At 43.7% G+C, this 23,429-nt stretch overlaps 1 long non-coding RNA gene across 2 annotated transcripts in view; it reads left to right on the forward strand.

The window, feature by feature from the left end:
• Positions 1–23,429, forward strand: part of LOC149869217 (uncharacterized) — a 212,095-nt gene that overhangs the window by 74,528 nt on the left and 114,138 nt on the right. For both annotated transcript variants that reach the window (XR_016441426.1, XR_016441427.1), the window contains exon 2: positions 21,786–21,881. This is a non-coding gene — a long non-coding RNA (uncharacterized LOC149869217). The remainder of the gene's footprint in view (positions 1–21,785; positions 21,882–23,429) is intronic.

A 23,429-nucleotide genomic window follows, 5' to 3' on the forward strand; every position in this document is an offset into this window, starting at 1 on the left:
TTCATATCCTGCTCTCTCTGGGGCTCCGAAAGTATCCAATAAATTGAATAGCTACAAAAGCTGGCATAAACCTTTGTTCTCTAATTATACCTTGTTCAGGCAGTACCTTAGTAGTGTACCTTAGCTGGGTTTGTGGACTCACAAGAAACCTGACAGAAATCACTATGTCTTTACCTGATTCCTCCTTTCTGGGGTGTTTGTTCTGACACCTTTGTATTTACTAAGTACCACATGGTTTTTTCCATGGATTTCTATGGGACAATTAAATAGGATTTATGCTACCATTACTCCTGTAAAACAGTGTTTCTCAACCAGTGGAACATGTCCCATTGATGGGGTGTGAAGGTCATTTAAGTGGGACTTCAATTCAGTTGAAAATTTCCATTAATAATATAATACTAAAATGCATGTAAACATAAAAATACACTTCTTGGAAAAAGTGGGGTTTTGTTTTTATCATGGTGGGACCAGGGTTTTTTGACAAAATGGCTCGTGGGACGTAAGGTGCAAAAGGTTGAGACCCACCGCTGTAAAGTATTTTAATACACGAGGGTTTAAGTGGAGGTATAAGTCCATGAGATTGAGTGGCAAAACTCAGCACATAAAAGGTATCAGTTAATGGGAGCAGAGGTTTAGAGAATCTGTCACTAAGGCCGCTGGCAAACACTCAGCTAAAAAGTAGACGGGATCTGATCCCTAATCCCAATGATTATCCCTCCTGCCATGCCATACATGCATGACAGGGACATGAGTGTGGGATCAGGGATTGGATCCCAATTTTGCCCAATTGCCAGGGCAGAGGAAGCCTGGTATCGTGACCTCAAGCTCCCCAGGCACTAGCAAGGAACAAGGCAGTTGCCCAGTGCACATGGAGCTGAGAGTCCTAGTCAATTGATTAGCAATCCTAGCCAGGGGAGCACACTGGAGCCTTGAAGTGGGGGGTGTTGAAATGTTCTGGTGCACTCTTGCAGCTGGGAGTGCCAGGCTACTGATTGGCCCTCCAAGCTGTGGAAACATGCCGGAGCCCTGAAAGGTTTCAAGGCTCCAGTGTGCTCCTGAGGCTGGGAGACGCATTTAGCTGATGCGGCTCCCAAACTTGGGAGTGCACCAGCCATGTGTTCAATTTCAGACATGATGGAAACAAGCCACAAAATTATTACATGTATTTTGTGTAATAATTTTATGACTTATTCTCTGTTTTATCACGCCTTTAATTGTATGCATGTGTGGGTGGGTTACTACTTAAGATGTTATAAACTGGTTAATCACGTCTTAAGTGTAATGTTTGCCATGGGCCTAAATTAGAGCTGTTGCTATAATCTCTGTTTAGTTCATTCTTTTGCTGTTTCCTTTATGGACAGGTCATAAGTAACAAAAGAAATGAAAAGGATAGCATTCTATTCATTCGTGCTGTTTGATGTATTGCAGTTTATACACAGGTTGAAATCTGTCATCCACTGCTGCTGTAGTTTCTTCTTTTCACAAACTTTGATTTAAAAAAAAGGATACAGTTCTTTAATGAATTTGCCTTTTTTGCCACACAGTTCTGTGTCACCAGATTTTGAGTTTATCAAAGTTTCCCACCTCATTTAATTTTAACCCAGTTCTGGCATACTTCTTAATAGACTGAGCTCTTTGAATGTTACTACTACAGCTTTCACTTTCTTTTGTGTTTATTTTAGCTGCTCTTTTTGAATGTGTTTGTGCATATGCTGGATGGAAATAATTGGAGGGAAGGGGAGTTTGAGATCAGACAAAATTACATTGCAGTTCAGAGAGGGATTGTTCCCGAGGAGTCCTTGTGTCTGACTGAGAGAATGATGTGGAACTGTACATCTGTCCTATCTTAAGAGTATCTTAAAGCCACAGGTGAATTCCAGTTGTTTACTGACCAGACATGACAGCAAGCAACTCCTTCATTTCTTCATTTTGGGCAAAGAATTGCCTGTCTAATCATGAGTAGATTTTTTTAGAGAGTGCTAAATTATTTTTTCCTCTGTGTCTAGTCATTCCTTTGCCTATTCGGTGAGAATTACAGATTCATAGATGCTAGGGTCGGAAAGGACCTCAACAGATCATTGAGTCCGAACTCCTACCTAGGCAGGAATGAGTGCTAGGGTCAGATGTACAAGAGGTTCTTATTTTTGCCATTTATTATGGTTTTTCATAGAATCATAGAAGACTAGGGTTGGAAGGGACCTCACGAGGTCATCTAGCCCAACCCCCTGCTCAAAGCAGGATCAGCCCCAACGAGATCATCCCATCCAAAGTTTTATTCAGCAGGATTTTGAAACCCTGCAAGGATGGATCTTCCACCTCTCTAGGAAACCTGTTCCAGTGTTTTACTACCCTCCTAGTGAGAAAATTCTTCTGAATATGTAATTTAAACTTCTCTTGCTGCAACTTGTGACCATTGCTCCTTGTTCTGTCATCTGCCATCACTGAGAATAGCTTAGCTCCATCCTCTTTTGAACCCCCTTCAGGTAGTTCAAGGCTGTTTTTAAGTCTCCTCTTCTCTGAACTAAATAAACCCAGTTCCCCCAGTCTTTCCTCGTAAGTTATGTCCCCCATCCCCCTCACCATGTTGTTGTCCTCCACTGGACTCTCTCTAATTTGTCCACATCCTTTTTGTAGTTGGGGAGGTGGGAGGGGCAAAACTGAACACAGTACTCCAGATATGGCCTCACCAGTGCTAAATAGAGAAGGATAATTACTTCCCTTGACCTACTGGCAACCTACCTACCGATGCAGCCCAGCTGTTAACTTTCTTGGCAACAAGGGCACACTGCTGGCTCATATTCAGCTTATTGTCCACTGTAACCCCTAGGTCATTTTCTGCAGAGCTCCTGCCCAGCCAGTCAGCCCCCAGCTTGTACTGGTGCATGGGATTCTTCTGTCCTAAGTGCAGGACTGTGCACTTGTCCTTTTTGAACCTTATGAGATTCCTTTTGGTACAGTTCTCCAATTTGGCTACATTACTCTGAATCCTGGCCCTACCCTCTAGTGTATCTACTACTCCCCCCCAGGTTGGTGTCATTTGCAAACTTGCTGAGGGTGCACTTTTGTGATGTGGCTATTTGTCCCTTGGAAACAAGCTTGAGAGCTAAACCCAATCTCTATAGGCCCCCATGCAGCAGTTATGTGGTACAGGATTGAGTTTTCAATCCATAGTATGTGGTTCTGGGCTTGAACAAGGAGCCTAGGTGGGTGGACAGTTTCATATATTCATATATCTATGAAATATATATTTGTATATTTCATATATTACCAGTCTCCAGATCCATACTCCCTTTGTATATCTTTTTATTGGTGTTATTAGTTTCTTCTGCTTGAGAGAGAAAAAGGAATTAATATCAGAACTAAAAAATAGTGGTTGTTTAGGTGCAACTAATTATGAATTGATTACATTTGTTGTTATACACAAACAGAATTAAGTCTAAATCACTAATACATGTGTGGTGGTGCCTTATAAAAGACCATTTTTACCAGTTTCACAAAGCTGAGAAGCAGTTATGAGCTGAATTATCTGGGTGGGGAAAAACTTAAAAAGAAGTCTTTAAAAATATTTTACTAGATGCTTAAAAAACACAATCCTACAGTTAAGAAAGAAGACTACTCTGGTTTAAAAACCAAACCAAAACAACAACAACAAAAATTGTCCAGGCTTCAAGGGGAAGGGAAAGCAGCTATGCATATTATCTTTCTCATTTCAAATGGAATAGAAGGTAAGTTGAGAAAAAGTAATATGAATTAGAATCTAGACATGAGGAAATGGATAAGGAAAGTAAAAGGACAGAAGGAAATACCTAGATTCAGGAAAATTAGAAGCAATAAAATGCACTTTTAAAATATGATAAGGACAAAAGGAATCCCAGCAATGGTATTAGTGGATACAAATGGCAGAATCATCAATAACAATGCTGAAAAATCAGACATGCTTAGTAAATATTTCTGTTCTATACTTGGGATATGATGATGACCATGATGAAATCCTTTCTATACAAAAAGTGAGTAAGGATGATGTGAAATAGTAACTCCTGAATGTAAACCAGAGGTTCCAGATAGCTTGCATTCAAGAATTTAAAGAACTGCTAAGTACCATTAGTACTGTTTTTAACAAGTTTCAGAACACAAGAAAAGTTCCCCAAAAAAGTTGTGACAATATTTAGAAAGGGTACACAAGAAGATCTGGATAACTATAAGCCTGAAATCTAAGCCTGAAATCAGTCTTGGGAAATATATAGTTGCCTGATACAGTACTCAATTAATAAATTATTAAAAGATAAGAGAGTATAATTCAATATTGAGTTTGTAGAAAAAAAGTTACACCAGAGTTTCCTGGATAAAACTAATAGTGTTAGTGTAATATATTTAGAATCACAAAAAGTTAGGATTGGAAGAGACCTCAGGAAATGCAGGCACATGCCTACAGTGGCTCAGGCCAAAAGCTGGGGGGTGGTAGAGCAGCCGTTGGCTGCAGGGAAGCTGTGCTGCGGTGGTGGGGGGAAATGCTGCAGGGGGTGGAAATGGCATGGCCAGGCCCTGGCAGTAGCCTCAAGTGAACTGTTCAGGAGGGGATTTTATTCCCTACTCCCTGTCCTACCCACATGAATCCAAGCTGGGGTCCACCTCACACTCCCCATTCACTGCTGCAGGGGTGGGAGTGGGGGCATGGCCCGATGTGGCTGGCACGGCCCCCTGAGACAAAAGGGGAAAGAAGACGGTATATTTCCCCACTCTGGCCCCTCTGCCCCTGGGGGATTGCAGCTGGGGTCTGCCTGCCCCCACTGCCACCGCCAATCACTCCCTTCATGAGGTAAGCGGTGGGATAAGCCACCTCCCTGCTTCCTCCACCAGGTGCTGGAGGGAGGGGAGAAACAAGCCCCCTCCCTGCCCCCTCAAGTAAGGGGGTCATGCTGACCAGCCTCTGGCTGTGCCCTTGCCCCTGCCACTGGGATGGCATTGGGACAGGGACCATGATGGGGGCAGCACACCCTCTCATGGTTTCCCTGGAGCGCAAGCCTCTTCCTGGCATGGTGCTGTGCTGCAGGTGGGGGTGGGGCAGGTAGAGCTGTTGCATACTGTGCGGGATGAGCGGTGGCATTGGGGGTCGGAGGAGCAGCCATAGCATCTCAAGCTGTCTCTAGCACCGCCGCTGCTCACCTCACACAGTCTGTGGCAGCTCTGCCCACCCTGCAGTGCAGTCCCCTGTTGGGAAGAGGCTTCCACTCCCTGGGAAATCATGAGAGAGGGTGCCACCCCTGTTAGGGTCCCTCCCCCCTTGCTGCTCCAGCAGCACGGGCGGGGGTGTGGCCAGAGGCCTGCTGGCATGGCCCCCTTAGGTGAGAGGGCAGGGAGGAGGGTTTGAGCTCAATCAGTTATGTCTGATACTATGTTCAACCAGGTTTATCTGAAACTGGTTTTGGCCATTCTGAGACTGGTTTATGTACACTGAACTTACATTCTGTTACAGGCTTAAACCAGTTTCTGATCACTTAGACTGGTTTATGTGTGATGCTGCCCAAGTGTGATGCTGTAACAAAAACAACTATGAAAATCCTGGAGTGCCTAACCAGGAGACTACTGAGTAGTGAGATTATATTATTTATGTTCTTGACATGGATGTGACTTCTACTGAAATACTGTGTTCAGTTCTGTTGTCCATACTTCAAGGATTTTGAAAAATTGGAGAGCATGCAGAGAGGAGCCACAAAGTGATTGAAGGATTGGAAAGCATGTCTTACAGTGACAGGATTCTTTGGGTAAACGTGATATCTTTTATTAGGCCAACTAAAACAGTTGGAAAGATTCTTCTTTGCAAGCTTTCAGGTACAAACACCCTTCTTCCTTTCGTAACCAAAAGTTTGCAAAGAATAATTTTTCCAACTATTTGAGTTAGTCTAATAAATGTTATCACATTTACCCAAAGAACCTTGTCTGCCTATATCCTTATTTCAACATGGCTATAACCAATGCTCCTGTCTTACACTGAAGAACTCAGGGACATCAATCTATTTAGGTTGCCAAAGAGAGGGTTAAAGGAAATACTTGATCATAGCCAATAAGTACCTACATAGGGGAACAGAATTTTATAATAGACAGCTCTTCAATATAGCAGACAAAAGTATAACAAAATCCAGTGGTTGAAAGTTGAAGGTAGATAAATATAAACCAGAAGTAAGGCACAACTTTTTAGCAGTGAAGTTATCATTGTAATTTATTATCTGGAGAACCTGCCAAGTATTATGGAGGAATCTCCACCACTAGGAATGTTTAGAACAAGATTGTTAGGTCAAGACGATTTTTTCCCTAAGTGATATGCTTTAATTCAAACTCAGATATTAAACTTAAAAAAGAGGTTGATGCAAAGGTGTCCTACAGCCTGGATTATATAGGAGATCAGACTGGACACTTAGAAGTCCTGACCAGCCTTAAAAATCTATTAATCTTACAAGAGTTCAATAACTTCCTCTCCCCTTTCTCACCTTTTCAATGTAGGATTGGCTAAACTGTTTTCGCTAACATAACAACAGCCTCCCCCTCCCCCCCCCCACCACATTACCTTCACAATTTTTACGTTTTTTTGAGCAGGAAATTTTGGGGATGCTAGCTACAAGCTTGTAATCTTGGAATTTAAAGAATAGCATTTAGAGAAGTTTGGAAAAAACATTTTTATTTCCTGACGGTTATTTGTTTCAGATAAAATTCTCTTGGACTGCTGAAATATAGTAGAAAATGAGGTGGGTTACTGAGCACTAAATTTTGGATCCTGTCACTCAACTGAATGTAGTAATGGGGAAAAACATATCATTGCAATATTTATGAATTAGAAAGTTTAGCCATTGGTAGAGGTAGTGGAAAAAGCTGTGCAGTTGATTGATTTTCCACAATTTCCAGAAAGCTAGTAGCTGACAAGATGAGTCACAAGGTAAGCTAAGCAGCATCCAGAAGACAAGAATTACTATATGAACACTATCTTGTCTGGGAATTATTTGTTAACTATGTAAAATCTGTCTCCAGAGAAGGATAAGAACATGACTGTAGGAATATGTAGTTATTATCTTCTGCTTTGTGTTAAGCATATTGAAAAAATGTGTGTTCTATTGTCAACTGCAAAAGAAATCTTTCTTCCTCTTGATTTGACAAATGTTTTCTTGAGAACATCGGCTATGCATTATTTATGAGATCTTTTAAGACTTTCTAATATTCTGTAGTATGGTTATTATAAAATACATAAATTTAAAAATAATGATATATTGGGGAAGTTAAAATGAGTGCTTCACTTGCTGTGAACTTTATTATTCAATTGCAGTTGTGTAGTTCTTTTGGAAACAGAGATGATCTGGTTCCTTTCAGAACTCTTGTGCTGATAGAGAATATGAGTTGGATGGTTTACATGTTCTCAGGTTTTGGTCCTTTGAATTTATTTATTTTAAATTAAATAATAGTTTTGTGCATGACTGCAAGCTGCTTTATTATTAAACTAACTTGCATATTGAAACTTGTATGCTCTGAGCAAAATTCTCAACAGCAGAGCAGATGAAGCTGTGTGGAGTTCAGTGGAGTTTTGCTTGTTTACACCAGCATAACTGTCTGTCTTTATGTGCTCTGTTACATAAAAAATGTTTGCATTGTAAAAGATGATAATCTTGTTGAAAGAAGGAAGCAACTAGAATAGTTTAGTTTTCACAGGGGACATCTACACAAGACACTTACTGTGCATTAGACTAATAACACTGCACAGTAGTATTGCAGTTATTAACTGTGCTAATAGCCTACTGCACAGTGTTATTAGGATAGTGCACAGTAAGCATTACAAAAAACTGTGCACCAGTGCTACTGCACATTCAGTTAGTACCTCTTATTAAATGTTCTAAATTGATGTGCAGTTAACCAGACCAATATGACTACAATCTGGATACCTGACGCATGGGAGATATCAAACTTTAGCTGTTTTTTTAAAATGAAATCTTCATAATTTTACAAGGAGGTTGCAAGTTTTACCATCTGAAACCTGAGACCCTGCTCTTGCATTTGTTTGAGGTAATTTGCATCATTACAGAGCCCAGAGACATTTCACCACATAAGAAATTCCTGCCCAGAAGAGCATCCTTTTTGTCTTCTGTGAATTATAAAATAGCATAATCAGAAGGAAATATGAATACATCCTGTTTGCCACCAAACAACTTCGAGGTAAACAGACTATTCCACATTTTCTCTGAGCCTAGCCAGCATAAAATGAACTGTGCCAAACAGGATATTTTACCATACCGTTAAATGTCCTATGAAATATGAAATTTCATTTTTACCTGAAAGACCTTTCACAATCTTTTCTCTTATGCCTGGAGAAGGGTGCTTGTTAGACCAAATCTAGTTGGTCTAATAAAAGATGTCACCTCTGCCATGAGTTCTGATTCCAGTAACTAAGGTGCATTAATGAATGTGTAGACATGCCTACAGCTGACGTTGTGGACCTGACTGGAATTATAGCAGTGGGATTAAGTCTTATGAATTAAAAAAAAAAAAAGATGAAACTCCCAACCAATCAACCAACCAATCAAAGTGCTGTTACTCTGGAATTTGAAAAAACTTGTTATGCTGAGGTGCCATCATATTAAACATATTCCAAATGAATACTGAAAACTTCAGCTTTAAAAATGTATCTTTGTTTAAACGTTTCAAGACTGTTCAAGCTTAAGCAATTTTTACGTCCCAAATTATTTTATTTGAAAAATGAAGACTGAGGATTTGGTTCCTCACAGAACACAAAGTTCAGGGAGTAGGAGTAGGCTTTTAGTTCCATGCTGAATGCTTTGTAGGCTGAATGCCTTCCATGCCGAATGCTGAATGCCAGATCTGATGGTCCTTTGCGCCTTTCTGAGTTGAGGCTACTTTGTTGGTCAGTGGCCGCATTGGCACAAAATGCTGATGAAGCATGATGAGAAGATACTGCTCAGTAGTAATGAGCTACTGCACAGTTAGCGTCATCAAAAAAGCCATTTGGGGATGCTACTGTGCAGTAACTCCATATACTGAGCAGTCATTTGGTACTTGTCTATGCAACTACTAAATAACTGCAGTAACAACTGTGCAGTCAGAGTCTCATGTAGATGCAGCCAGTGTAATATAGAAAAAGACCTTGGGACCTATCTGAGGCCCTGGCTACAGTGCTATCACTTCATTAACTGTGACTTGTATAGATAAACCTGATTTAGGTTAAAATGATCTGGCTCAGAGACTATTATGTGGTATATAGAGCTCAATGTGGGGTAGCTGCCCTAGTATTTACGCAGTTTCTTGAGAAGATGCTAAGCTCCATGGCTGCATGATAGCAGTATCTAAGTTAGTTAGTTTAAAGCAGGGGTGCTCAACCTGTGGCCCATGGGCCAAATGTGGCCCATGGAGCCACTCCATCTGGCCTGCAGGTGGGAGTGATGGCCATATGCACACATCCTCCACCCACCAAACCCCCAACCCCTGCACTGCTGGTCACAGTCATGTCATGCCCCCTCCCCTGCATCTGAATTGGGGCTGGACCACACCCCTTCCTACCACAGGGCTGGGTTGGGTTCAAGTCACACCTCTTTCCCCTCACCAGGGCCAAGCCATGCTGCCTTTTCCCTTGCAGGGTTGGATTAGGCCTGAGCTACCCTGCACCCCACTCCACATGGCTAGATGGTGCTCATTGCACCGTGGTACCAGACTGAGAACACTGGTGGAACCTGGCCCAGGGACAATTGGGCCACTGCCCGTATGACCTGCCAAGGAAAAAGGTTGAGCACCACTGGTTTAAAGTAAGCTCAGATATATTTATTCAAACTTCAGTCACAGGTGTAATTGCAGTATATATATTCCCTGAATTATAGCTATCTTTCCTCAGGTGCTTATTGCTCCCTACCCTGGGAGCTACAGTATTTAATGCTTCTGCTGATTGCTCCACTGCCAAATTTTCAGCCCTGTTGGCCAAATGACATGGCTTTGCAGGCCATATTCAGTCTTCAGGTCATATCTCTGAGACCCTGATCTGTGCTACTGAGAAATTTCATAGTACTGTGTATAAAGCAGTGTCACCCCAATACATTATTTCTCTACCTTAGCCCTGATGTTGCCATGCCTCTATACAAAAATTTGTGAAGGGAGTCCTTGAAAAGTTTCCTAATAGCATTTACTTCGGTTCCTGTACAGGGAAATTGTTCTCTGGGTAGGCCCATGCATTTTGCATATCTACTATGGCACTCTATCCCTTAAATTTGACATAAAAGGGCTGAGGATCTGACACTAAAAGTTTCTAAAGATGGAAACCTTGTTTTATGGGGCCACATTTTCTAAGGGTAAAAACTGGTTCCTCTTTATTGACTTCAGTTGTTCATTATGATTCTATGATTATGTTAACTTATGATTATGATTATGTTAACTTATCTTCATAGCAAGGGTGAATCCTGGTCCTGATTGGAGCCTTTGGGCTCTACAGCCATATAAACCATCATCATGAAAGAATGAATGAAAATGAAAAGAATGATTACAATAGCCTAAACAATAGGGCTGTGAGAAGCTTCAGTTTCTGATTCAATTCAGCAGAGATTCGACCCGATTTGGTGGCTGAATCTCTGAAACCGAATTGAATCTCCGAATCCGAATTGAATCGAATCTTTAATCTCTCTGAATCAAACTGGAACTCTCTGAATCGATTCCATGGGGCTGCAGGGGGGCTCCCTATGCACTCCCTGGTGGACCCGGAAGTGGATTGGAAGTACTGCCGGTTCACTTCTGGGTTCACTGCCGAACACTCCTCCACTCATGCTCCTGTGGGATGCCCCATCCACCCCAGCATTGCAGCATTCACAAGCCAAGCCTGGTATGTATAAAAAACATTTAAAGAATCAGCATTGAATCTGCAGATTTAGATTCGGCCAAATCGAATTGGGGACAGTGATCCAAATCAACTAATTGAATTACTGTCCCTGATTCAGGCTGAATCTGAACCTCAATTGAATATGGTCTGTTTTGCACACCCCTACTAAATAGTATGCCAGGAAGTATCATGTATAAATTGCAGTATCACCCAGAGCTGGGAGTAGGTTTGAACTCAGGATTTTCATGCCATCTAAGAATCAGGAAGTGTTAGGCTTCATCTCTTAGTCCAGTTTTTCAGAGAAGTGAGTTAGATAACATCTTGAAGCTTGAATCTGATAACTGTATTTACCAATCACATGATCATCAGAAGCTAATACTTATTGCTTCTATTTCCTTTATCCTTCTCTTCTTTTTCTCTTATTGGTGTTTGTTTATGTGTGGGTGTGTAAAATAGGTTGTGACAAAATAGGTGTGATGGATTTAGAAAAGTTTTTGTTTAACTTAGGTAGCATGCCCATTGCTTAAAAAAAAGTTTCCTGTTTTCCATTCCCACTTGCATAAGCTAATAAAATAAAAAGTTATATCATTTGTGTAATAATGAAGAGAGAATTTGACTGAGGAGAGTTGCAAGCATTATTTAAAGACCACCAGAAATACTGCTTAGCTGTTTCCAATTCCCATGTGTTAAATGGGAAGTCTGCTGCTTCCCGGGGGCCTGCATCTGAGACATTGCGGAGAGGATCCCAGAGCTCCTCCGGCCCACAGACCACTACCCCATGCTCCTTATTTACGCGGGCACCAATGACACGGCTCGGAGCACCCCCAGCCAGGTCATGAGGTGCTACAGGGATTTGGGAGCGGGGCTTAGGGGTCTGGGAGCTCAGGTGGTGTTTTCGTCTATCCTCCCAGTCTTGGGCTATGGGCTGAGGAGGGAGAGGAGGATCCATGCAGTGAACCAAAGACTGCAGAGCTGGTGTCATCGGGAAAGCTTTGGCTTCCATGACCACAGCCCACTGTTTGGTGAGAGACACAGTGAGCTGGAGATGGCCTGCACCTCTCCCCCCTGGGGAGGAGGCTCTTCTCAGCCAGGCTGGCTGACCTGCTCCACCGGGCTTTAAACTAAGCCCGCTGGGGGATGGGGAGACTACTGCCACTGCTGGCCCGCTGAGCAATGCTTGCAAAGCCAGCAGACCAAGGCACTTAAGGGAGCTCACCCCTTCCCCAGCCCTGGCACAATCTGTGGGCAAGGCAAGAGCCCCCAAGGGGACACTAGCCTGCCTGTACACTAATGCCAGGAGCCTGGGCAACAAGCAGGAGGAGCTCGTCCTCCTGCTCAGTGCAAAGAATTATGATGTCATTGGGATAACGGAGACCTGGTGGGACTCCACCCATGACTGGACCATGGGTATAGAGGGCTATACCCTGTACAGGAGGGATTGTGTTGACAAAAGGGGCGGGGGTGTAGCTTTCTATGTGAAGGAAAGCTACATGTCCCTGCAAGCTGATGTTGGCGACCAGCATGGACAGCTAGAGACCCTCTGGGTAAAAATTCATGGGGAATATGGCACAGGGGACACAATGGTGGGAGTCTACTACAGACCTCCCACTCAAAGTCTTGAGCTTGACCAGGAGTTCGCCCGGGAACTGACTGAGGCCGCTTGCTCCAGGACCTTGGTAGTCATGGGTGACTTCAATTACTCGGACATCTTGTGGGAAGATCACTCAGCAAAATCCGAGCGGTCGCAAAGCTTTCTCTCATGCGTGGATGACCTGTACCTGACTCAAGAAGTCTATGGGCCAACGAGAGGCAAAGCGCTGCTCGACCTGGTACTGGCTATGCGGATGACCTAATCGGTGATCTAATGATCAATGGGAAGCTGGGTGACAGCGACCATGAGATGATCACCTTCACCATCCGCTGTAAAGCTAGCAAGTCAGTCAGCAACACAGAAGTCCTTGACTTCAGAAAAGCTTTGACAAGCTCAAAAGGCTTGTTGGTCAGGCCCTTAGGGACCATGACCCCAGGGAGATGGGAGTTCAAGAAGAGTGGTTGCTTCTCAAGGAAGCGATCCTCCGTGCACAAGCTAAATCTATTCCAACACGGAGTAAAGGCAGCAAGAAGGCACAGCAGCCCTCCTGGCTCTCCAGGGACATAGTGGACCTCCTGCAGCTAAAAAGGAAAGCCTACAAAGGATGGAGGACAGGATTCACCTCCAAGGAGGATTATTCTGCACTGGTCCGGTCCTGCAGGGAACAAACCAGGAAAGCCAAGGCTGCAACTGAACTCCAACTAGCTTCAAGCATCAAGGACAACAAAAAGTGCTTTTTCAGATATGTGGGGAGCCGGAGGAAAAGCAAGGGCAATGTTGGACCCCTGCTAAACCAGATGGGGCAACTGACAACTGACGCCCAGGACAAAGCCAACCTATTAAATAGGTACTTTGCATCAGTCTTTCATCAGTCCCATGGGACGCCCATGCCTGCTATGGGACAGGGAGATCTGGGTGATGGGGATCCCCTACCATCCATAAATGCTGACCTCATGAAAGAACGTCTTGAGAAGCTGGATACCTTCAAGTCAGCCGGCCCTGACAATCTGCACTCCAGGGTACTCAAGGAGCTGGAGAGCATCATAGCCCAGCCCCTGGCACGGATCTTTGAAAACTCCTGGCGCTCTGGTGTAGTGCCTGAAGACTGGAAGAAGGCCAGTGTGGTGCCAATCTTCAAGAAAGGGAGGAGAGTGGATCTGGCTAACTACAGGCCCATTAGCCTGACTTCTATCCTGGGGAAGATCTTAGAAAAGTTTATTAAGGAGGCCATCCTTGAGGGACTGGCCCAGGCTAACATCCTAAGGGATAGTCAGCATGGGTTTGTTGCGGGTAGGTCTTGTTTGACCAATCTCATTTCCTTTTATGACCAGGTGACCTATCACCTGGACGAGGGAGAAGAGATTGATGTCATATATCTTGACTTCAAAAAAGCTTTTGATCTGGTATCCCATGATCACCTCTTGGCCAGACTGGCCAGGTGTGGCCTTGGCTCCACCACGATCCGCTGGCTGGGAAATTGGCTCCGTGGTCGAACCCAGAGGGTTGTGATTGATGGCAGTGACTCATCGTGGTGCCCTGTGACCAGTGGGGTCCCTCAAGGCTCTGTCCTTGGACCCATACTGTTCAACCTTTTCATTAATGATGTGGACATTGGAGTCAGGAGTGGACTGGCCAAGTTCGCCGATGACACCAAACTTTGGGGCAAAGCATCCACGCCAGAAGATAGGCAGGTGATCCATGCTGACCTGGACAAGCTCAGGAAATGGGCAGATGAGAACCTGATGGTGTTTAACACCGAAAAATGCAAATTTCTCCACCTTGGGAGGAAAAACCTGCAGCATCCTTATAGGCTCAGCAGTGCTACGTTGGATAGCACTACAGAAGAAAGAGACTTGGGGGTCATCATTGAACATGAGCCTGCAATGCGATGCTGCAGCTAGTAAAGCGACCAAAATGCTGGCTTGCATCCATAGGTGCTTCTCGAGTAAATCCCAGGACGTCATTCTCCCCTTGTACTCGGCCTTGGTGAGGCCGCAGCTGGAGTACTGCATCCAGTTTTGGGCTCCACAATTCAAAAAGGATGTGGAGAAGCTTGAGAGAGTCCAGAGGAGAGCCACTGCATGATCAGAGGTCAAGAAAACAGATCTTACGATGATAGGCTGAGAGCCATGGGACTCTTTAGCCTGGAAAAGCGTAGGCTCAGGGGTGATCTGATGGCCACCTATAAGTTTATCAGGGGTGACCACCAGGATCTGGGGGAATGTTTGTTCACCAGAGCGCCCCAAGGGATGACTAGGTCGAACGGTCATAAACTCCTGCAAGACCGTTTCAGGCTGGTCATAAGGAAGAATTTCTTTACTGTCTGAGCCCCCAAGGTCTGGAACAGTCTTCCAGTGGAGGTGGTTCAAGCACCTACATTGAACGCTTCAAGAGTAAATTGGATGCTTATCTTGCTGGGATCCTATGACCCCAGCTGGCTTCCTGCCCTTTGGGTCCCTTCCAGCCCTGATGATGTCTATGAAAAAAATCTGTTGTCAAAGGAAGAACAGCTTCATAACTATAGCTATATACCAATTGTTAACAAACAACGTCAGCCACTCTGAACTAATTTAATAAGTTCATGCACTATTTTATCTTCCTTACAGATTTTGTTAATATTTGTAGAGCCATAATGCAGAATGGTGTTGTTTTAGTTTATAGTATCCAATGACTATCCAATGCTAGTCTTCTTTCTATAGAAAATTTATGAATCATAAATGATGGCTCAGTCTGCTCATTGTAGACTTATAATGAATTGGGAAGAAAGAATATACAGGATCAAGGTAAAATAAAATGTGATTTATCACACTTCATAATTAATCACTGAGGAGTTTAAGCAGCCAGTAGAAACAAGAATAGTATCATTTATTCATTGATTCACTGTTGTCATTGACTGCATCTTGCCACATCACCGTGTTGGAAGTGACAGAGAGGAGATCATGGGAAAGTGCTCTGTACTGAGAAACACTACAACATTATTTCCAAACCTGCTAAACTGGCATTATGTTTCCTGCATTATTATATTTGGCTAGTGTGTAGGGATGGAAGAACCAGGAACCTATAATTTAAAGCCTTGTAGAATACCATGGTTTTTTAGCATTAAAAAATCTTTTAGAGCATTTAAAGGTTTTGTTCCATTTTGGAAAGTGTTAGACAAAAAGAGCGAATATTTTTCCTTTGAGAACTATTTTTGGTTAAAAAAATGCACAATGTCAAAAGCTTTCCACAGTTTCTGGGAAACCCCAGACTGCTTCTGTTTCTCCCTCCCTTTTATAAAGACGTTTGACCTCCTAGCAGAATGAAATACAGCTCAGTGCAGAGGGTTGTTCTTAACAATGGGTATAAGTGGGGCTTAGTTAGCACAGAACCTTGTGAAGGACCAAGGATATATTTTATACTTAAGACTTAAATTAAAAGGGAATATTGGAAGATTAGCATTGGCAGTCACAAAGTATGGCATCAGAGTTCAGTCAAAGCAGACAGACTGAACAGTATCCTTTGGAAATATCAGCTTGATTCTACTGGGAATCAAATACATTTGAAAGCTGTGGCTTACAAAAGTGCTCAGCAGTGGCCTAATTCTTCTTCTATTGAAGTCAACTGCAATTGTCATTAACAGAGCAGAGCTGGGTCACTCTTAAGTGCATCTGAAAATCATTCCCTTAATTTGTTAACCTTATTATGTCAGCCTCACTTCTAGGAAATGAGATCTCACTCTGCCACTGTAGTCTTATTCGTGTCAGTGTGGGTTCTTGTAATGTAAGGAACTACTTAATAGAAGTATGGAAAAATAGGGGCCTTATTGTTATTTGAAGGACAATATCCAGAAGCACATGTTTTTTTTGCTGGAAGATGTATTTGGATAAACATTTGACCATAAGGGCAGGAAGGACTTTAGAAACATAATAAACATAGGCAACTAAAGGCATGCTGCCTCCAGAGCAACCTCAGAGCATGCTGAGCAATAAGACCTGCTCATTCATTCCTGCTGTGTCTGCACTCAAGCCCACAAAGTAGGCAGTGTGGGTGGCTTAGACTAGACTTGAGTACATGTGCTCCATCTCTGCTAAGACAGAAACATGGAGGACTGATGGGAGATGCTGTCAGGCCTGGTCTGAAATGAATGCAGTTAGGAGCATGCAGAGCAGGAGTGAGGGAGTGAGAGTTATTTCTCAGCAGTGGTTCTGGCTTGCTCCTGAGGGGTGTAGACATACCATAGGTGAAGTATATGTCTCAAGCTGCATAACGTCGGATAAGTACAGACATTCAAGAAGCCCGAGGTGCAGCCAATTCTACCCAGGTTTCTCTAAGCTGCATAGATTGAACCAGGAATAGACAGAATGCATGTTCACTCTTGGGGGGGGGGGCGGGGGGAGGGGAGAGGGGCAGCATGCAGATGTTATACACTGGCCAAGTCAGAAGGTAGTGGGTACTTTTGTATGCCTCCCAGCTGGGGCTCTTTACTCAGCCCTGCTTTCCTGCTGGCAGCCCTGTTAGCAGCAAGGGGATACTCTCCCAGCTGTGCATCCTTGGGTCTGGGGGGCTGGGGCCAGGGTTGTGGGGTGCAATCTCTGTACCTTCCCGTCCCTTCCCCCCCGCCCAACTGCCTGGCTCTGCTGACACAGGTAGGCAAGAGCTGGGGTGCCAGGACTGTCAGCTAAGCTGCTCAGTGCAGGAGTGGGGGAGTGGAAGCCCCTGTCCCATGGGCCCAGCACCAGTCTGCCTCAGACCTAAGCAAGCACAGATGTGGGGAGCCTGTGCACCCCCACCCTTACGCCATGACCCTGCCAGGCTCAGCTGGCACAGGCAGGCAGGATCAGGACTGAGAGCTAGGTGGGCTGTCACCTGAGCTGGGCAGAGCCAGGTGATGAAGGGGAGCGTAGCCCCCCACCACAACTGTGCTGGCTCAGGTCTGGAGGGACTGGGCCTGTGAGGCAGTGGCTTCTGCTACCCCAGCTCCACTCACAGAGTTGAGTGGCTCAACTGACAGTCCTGGCATGGCTCATAGCCCTACTCCTGCTATGAGGGTGGAGGGTGGAATAACCCCCCTTCTTGTGCCCTTTGCCTCAGGGGGCCATACCAGCTGGCCTCTGGCTGCACCCCCTCCCCTGCCGCTGCAGCATCGAGGTGGGAATGCCAGATGGACCCCGGCCACATGTTGACCCCCCAGACCCAATGACACAGCTCTGTGGGCTATAAATTTAACACCCCTCATTTAATTTATGGGTGAGCCATGCTGTTTTGTGTGTGTCATGATATCCTGGGACGAGGAGCTTATATTCAGTGCCATTTTTTTTGTGAATTTGTAGATCATGTAAAGCAAAGCTAATGCCTGTTTAGGAATTTTTGTGGTTTTATGCCTTGAAAAAGATTGAAGTTTGTTACATAGATTCATAGATGTAGGGTCAGAAGGGACCTTCCAGATCTTCTAGTCCAACCCCCTGCCCTGGGCAGGAGAGAAAACTGGGCTCAAATGACCCCAGCTAGGTAATTATCAAGCCTCCTCTTAAAGACCCCCAAGGTAGGAGCCAGTACTACTTCTCTTGGAAGTTGGTTCCAGATCCTAGCTGCCCTGACAGTGAAGTAGTGCCTTCTAATGTCTAGTCTGAACCTACTCTCTAATAACTTATGGCCATTATTCCTTGTTACTCTGGGAGGTGCTCAGGGGAACAAGGTCTCTCCCATTCCCTGCTGGCCCCCCCTAGTAAATTTATAGATGGCCACCGGGTCCTCTGTCAGCCATGCTGGTTGCCCCTGAGCATCATCCCTGCTGCTGGCCCTTCATGGATGAGCTCCTTGATAATCTTCTCAAAGAGCTTCTCCATTATTGAAGTAACACTAGTGGGCCTATTGTTGTCTGGGTCCTCCCTCCTTCCTTTTTTGAAGATGGGGACCACATTGGCTCTCTTCCAGTCATCCAGCACCTGGCCAGAGCACCATGAGAGCTCATAAAGCCATTCCAGGGGCCCCGCGATAACCCCTGCCAATTCCCTCAAAACCCTGGGGTGGAGAGCATCTGGACCTGCTTATCTGAACCCATCCAGCCCCTCCAGAAGTTCTCTAACTCAGTCTTCCCTGACCCTAAGCCTGGCGGAGTCCCTCCTGAGTCTGTCCTGAATCTCGGTGGGGGAGTTCCAGTCCCTACACAAAAAAATGGAGGCAAAGAAATTGTTAAAATGCTCTGTTTTTTCCTCTGGTGCAACCACCAGATTGCCTAATGTATCTTGCAGGGGCCCCACATTACCCAGTGCCTTCGTCATACTCCCTAGGTATTTAAAAAAGGACTTATTGTTGTCCTTGATCCTTGTTGCTAGCCCTAGTCTGTATCTGCCTCAGCTTTCCTTACAGCCCTCCTACAGACCTGAGCAATGGAGGCATACTCCTCTTTGGTGATAGCCCCTCCCTTCCACTGGGTGTATGCCTCCTTTTTGGCAATTAGGCATTCCTGAATGCCCTTGGTGAGCCAGGGGGGCTTTTGAGCACTCTTGTCCTCTTTGATTCTCATTGAGATTGTCACCCCTTGGGCTTTGAGTATTGTCTCCTTAAGGAATGACCACTCATCTTGGGCACCCAGTTTCCCTACTCTCAAGGACCCCAGTGCCAATCTCCTCAACTCATTGAAGTTGGCCCTCTTGAAGTCAAGGGCTACTGCCTTGCTGCAGGCCCTTGACAGCCTGCACTGGATGGTGAATTCCAGCAGGCGATGATAACCATTGCCCAGGTGGTCAAGAACCTGGAGTCCCCTCACCAGCTCATCACCTGTGGCCAGGTCCAGGTCCAGCAGAGCATTTCCCCTGGTGGGACTGTGCACCTCCTGGGTTAAGTGGAGGTCCTGTATCTCAGCAAGGAACCTTCATGAGCGGTCCAACCTGGCTGACTGCTCCTCCCAGCAGATGTCGAGGTAATTTAGATCACCCATGACTACTACATCGCTTGCCTTAAGTGCCTCTGCAAGCTGACCTGAGAATTCACGGTCCAGCTCTTCCTCTTGGTTGGGAGGTCTGTAGTAGACCCCCACTGTTAAGTCCCTTTCCCCACGACTCCCCTGTATTCTGACCTAGAGCACTTCAGCCTGCCCCTCCTCTGACCCCATCCTGCTAGTTGAGGTCATATTGCTCTTTAACGTAGAGCGCCACACCCCAGCCATTCTTACCCACTCTATCCTGCCTGTATAGTCTATATCCCCTAATGTTAACCACCCAGTTGTGGGATGAATCCCACCAGGTTTCTGTGAGCCCTACTATGTCCGGGTTTGAACTAGCTATCTGGAGGATGAGTTCCTCCTGCTTATTCCCCATACTATGAGCATTGGTGTAGAGGCATTTAAGGCCTTGAATTGGTGTGTGTGCCCCCCCTCCCAATTACGTACATTTAAGACATTATTAAAAGGTTAATCACACCTTAAACAGTATCCCAGTCACACATTTAAGTGAATTTAAGGTGTATAATGAGGAATAATTGTGTTTTGTTTGTATCATGCCTTAAATGAAACGTGGTCAGCTGGAGCTGGCCCATGACAGATCCCTATACTGTTAGGATCTAGTATGGGTCCTCCCCAGGGTCCAGGACACAGCTGTTCCCTAGCTTGTCAAGCTTGGGAGAGAATCAGTCCCTAATCCCCAGAGCTAGTTGGGCATGCGGTGACCCTGACATTGGAGAGCAATTCCCAGATCTTGTTCTCACTGCACCCCAAACGTCTAAAAACTGCATGGGCAGCTGGGCTGCACACATGATAGTCTGATGTCCCCAGCACCTGGGGATCCCAGGGTCAAGAAGTCTTTTTCCAATTTTTATTAGGACCTGAAAAAACCATGTGTGCCATCCAGCTGGGCAGCACACATGGTTTTAAAGATCCTGGAGCATGGGTACCCCAGGAGTGGGCTGCTGTAGGTTCTGGGGATGAATAAAAACTGTGTGCTACTCAGCTGGGCAGCAAACAGGGTGTTATAGGTCCTGATGGATGGGGACCTCAGGAATGAGTAAAAACTCTGTGTCTCACTTAGCTGGAAGGCATATGTTGTTTTTATAGGCCCTGGCTCTTGGAGACCTGTAAAAACCCCATCTGAGATTCTGATGATCAGCTGATTGTCAGCTGGGAGCAGGGACGGGACTGGGGTTGGTTCCAGATCCAGTTTAGTCCATGGCCCAAACTGATAATCAAATGATTGTCGGCACCTGGGTTTCAACTTGCTGGTGCAGGAATCCTGGGCTCCCCCTGTACTAGCAAGCAAGACTTGATTGAGATCTAATCTCCAATCCCAAACTCACACTTCCTTTTACCTTTAGATACCTAACGCTACGCAGCAGAGCTTACTCTTGTAGACCAAATGGGATTAATCAGACCTGGTGCATCTTTTGGTTAAGTTGGTAAATGTCTGGAAGTAACTGCATAAGAATTGATTTTTTTTGGCAAATGTTTTATATGATTTCTATTTGTAATGATTGATGATATATGGGTTTAAAATGTGATTAAGCTGTAAAAGCATATGCTTAATTATTTGAAAACAAACTAATCAGTCAATTAGCTAGCTTAACATTTGGATTTATGTGATTTGAGTAGTTTATTTAAAAAATACCCCTGGCACACTCTGAGCTTTTTGTTGAATTTTTAAAACTACGTGGAAGCTATTTTTTTTTCAAATCCAATGAAGTCCCGTACGCATCATTAAATATTAACAAAGAATTTAAATGAATTTGGCCAATTCATTCCTTTACTTCTTGTGCCTCCCAAGTTGGGGACGCATTTTACCTCAAACTCTTCACATTGATTAGGGTAAACTCTCCTAAGGTAAGAAAAAAAATGGAGAGGTAAAACTGCACTTTTCTCAGCTGACTCAGTCTCTGCAATAGCGTGTGAAAACTTCAAGAAGATGGTAAAAGGAATTACTGAGGGTGGTCCAAGTGAGTATAGGTAACGCAGTTGGGCAAAGAAAATTCCTAATGGGAGGTCTATTATTAGGAAATTAAAATTATTAACTGACTCTGTAGAGATAGATTAAACTTAACCCAGTGTGCGTCAATTTATGCTTTGAAACACACATCTAAAAAAGGAATAAAGTCCCCTGGGAACAATGATTATTTGACTGTTGCAATGAAAAATAGTTCAAAAGTTAACAACTGGTTTACTGAGAATAAGACATTGTGAAACGCATTCAACCCACATCTTGCTCCAGATACTGTGCAAGATGGAACTTGGAATACACTGAAAGTTATGTGTCTTTAAGAGGTCCCCAGTGTAGCAATATTAATACACTTTTTGTTGTGCTACTTCTGGTTTAATTTGTTCTGGACTTCATTAAACTCTTTTAAAACATACGTTTTATTATTCTCCATTTATAACAGATACCCAAGCATATGCCAGACAATTCTTGGAAGACAAAAAGGCAGCATAAGCAGAACAAGTAATTTATTAAATACGAACTAATCGTGACATTTTTGGTAAGCTTTACTTTTTCTTTTGTTCTGTCTTAAAAATATAAGAACAAATTTCATTTGAGAGACCTAAATCCTCATGTTATTTTGTTCTTGAGGTTCTTTGGAAAATATGCCTGGTCATGCTTTTTGAATACTGGTACACGAGAGAAATGTACTTTCTACCATCATTTTCTATGATGGTATGATTTCTATGATTTCTGAGTCTTAGGTTCCTAAATACCTTTCAGGATCTAGGCCTGAGTGCTTCAATGAACTATGCAGGGCTTGGTACCAGACCTTTCCATTATTATATGCTCAAAAGACTCGCTGAAGTGCCAGAGCTGTAAAATTGGACCATGGGTTTTTGATACATTGCAAAGTGTTTAGGTTTGAAATAGGCAATTTAAAACAAAGTCTTAATAGATCCTAAATTCTTATTAGTACCATCATTTAGGAAACAATGTATCTTCTATTAAAGTAAACAGAAAGATACCCATTGATTTCCATGGAAAATAGATCAGGACTTGAATGAGAGATTCCTTGTATCTGCTAATGGGCCACTGACAATCTCTGCTTGTGTGCAAGAAACCAGCTCTAGTGGCTGTAAATGGGCTGTATTTGTTCCAGTTTTTCAAAGCTACCCTTTCCAATAAATGAGTAGAAGTTTGTGACCCAGCAACCCAAACAATGAAACTGCGTAGTTTGGTTGCATTCTTTCCTCAATCTGAGCTGCAGCATGTACCATATGTGAGATTCAAAAAGAAAAATTCCCCTTTCTCTATGAGAAGCCCTGACATGTGGTGCTCATTTAGACAGAGGATTCAAGTACAGACATAGGAAGTTCTTTTTGATTTTCATTTGCATTATGAAATATACCATTTTTGTTATGCAGTTTTATGCTTGGAGCATCTTTTCTTATTTGTCTGACTTAGCTCATTTCAGAAAATCTTTCTCTAATATCTGTTAAGAAAGGAGACATTCAGTTCTGAATGAGGTGCAGGGAACATGGGGCAACTGTATTTTACTCAGGGATGAAATAAAAAAAAAATCATATTCCATTCTGCAGAAATGTCCCACCCTATCAGGTATTAAGTGTGAGATTATTTTTCCCCTCTCCCATTTTCTTCACCTCCACCCCCTGAAATCTCTGGTTCCAGACCATTAAAAGAACAGTTCATGCTTCACAGAAATCCAAGGGAAAAAATTGGAAAAATAAAGAAAAAAGAAATGAAAAAGAAACACTAGGGAGGTCACCTACATAATCCTCTGTTAGCCATAAAAAATGCACACAAAGGGAAACATTCCACTCCATAACCCAGTCTTTTTTGGTAAACTCTTCTCCGAATGAATTGTGACTTTATTTTTAATAATAGAAAATCTGAAGCAAATGCTTATTAGGCTGGTGTGGTTGTGCTGCTCATTAATGGCTATACCAAAAATAACACAGAGCAACCTCATTGTAGAGTAATGAAATCCAATTGAAACTGTTACTTTTGGCTTTTTGCTTAATCTCTTATGCATACATCTGATGTCAAAGATTCAGGATTTAAAAAAAAAGATTGATTTTTTTTA

This window comes from Crocodylus siamensis, chromosome 3 (assembly GCF_052110815.1).
Source record: "Crocodylus siamensis isolate JL-2025a chromosome 3, ASM5211081v1, whole genome shotgun sequence".
In the NCBI taxonomy this organism is placed as follows: Eukaryota; Metazoa; Chordata; order Crocodylia; family Crocodylidae; genus Crocodylus; species Crocodylus siamensis.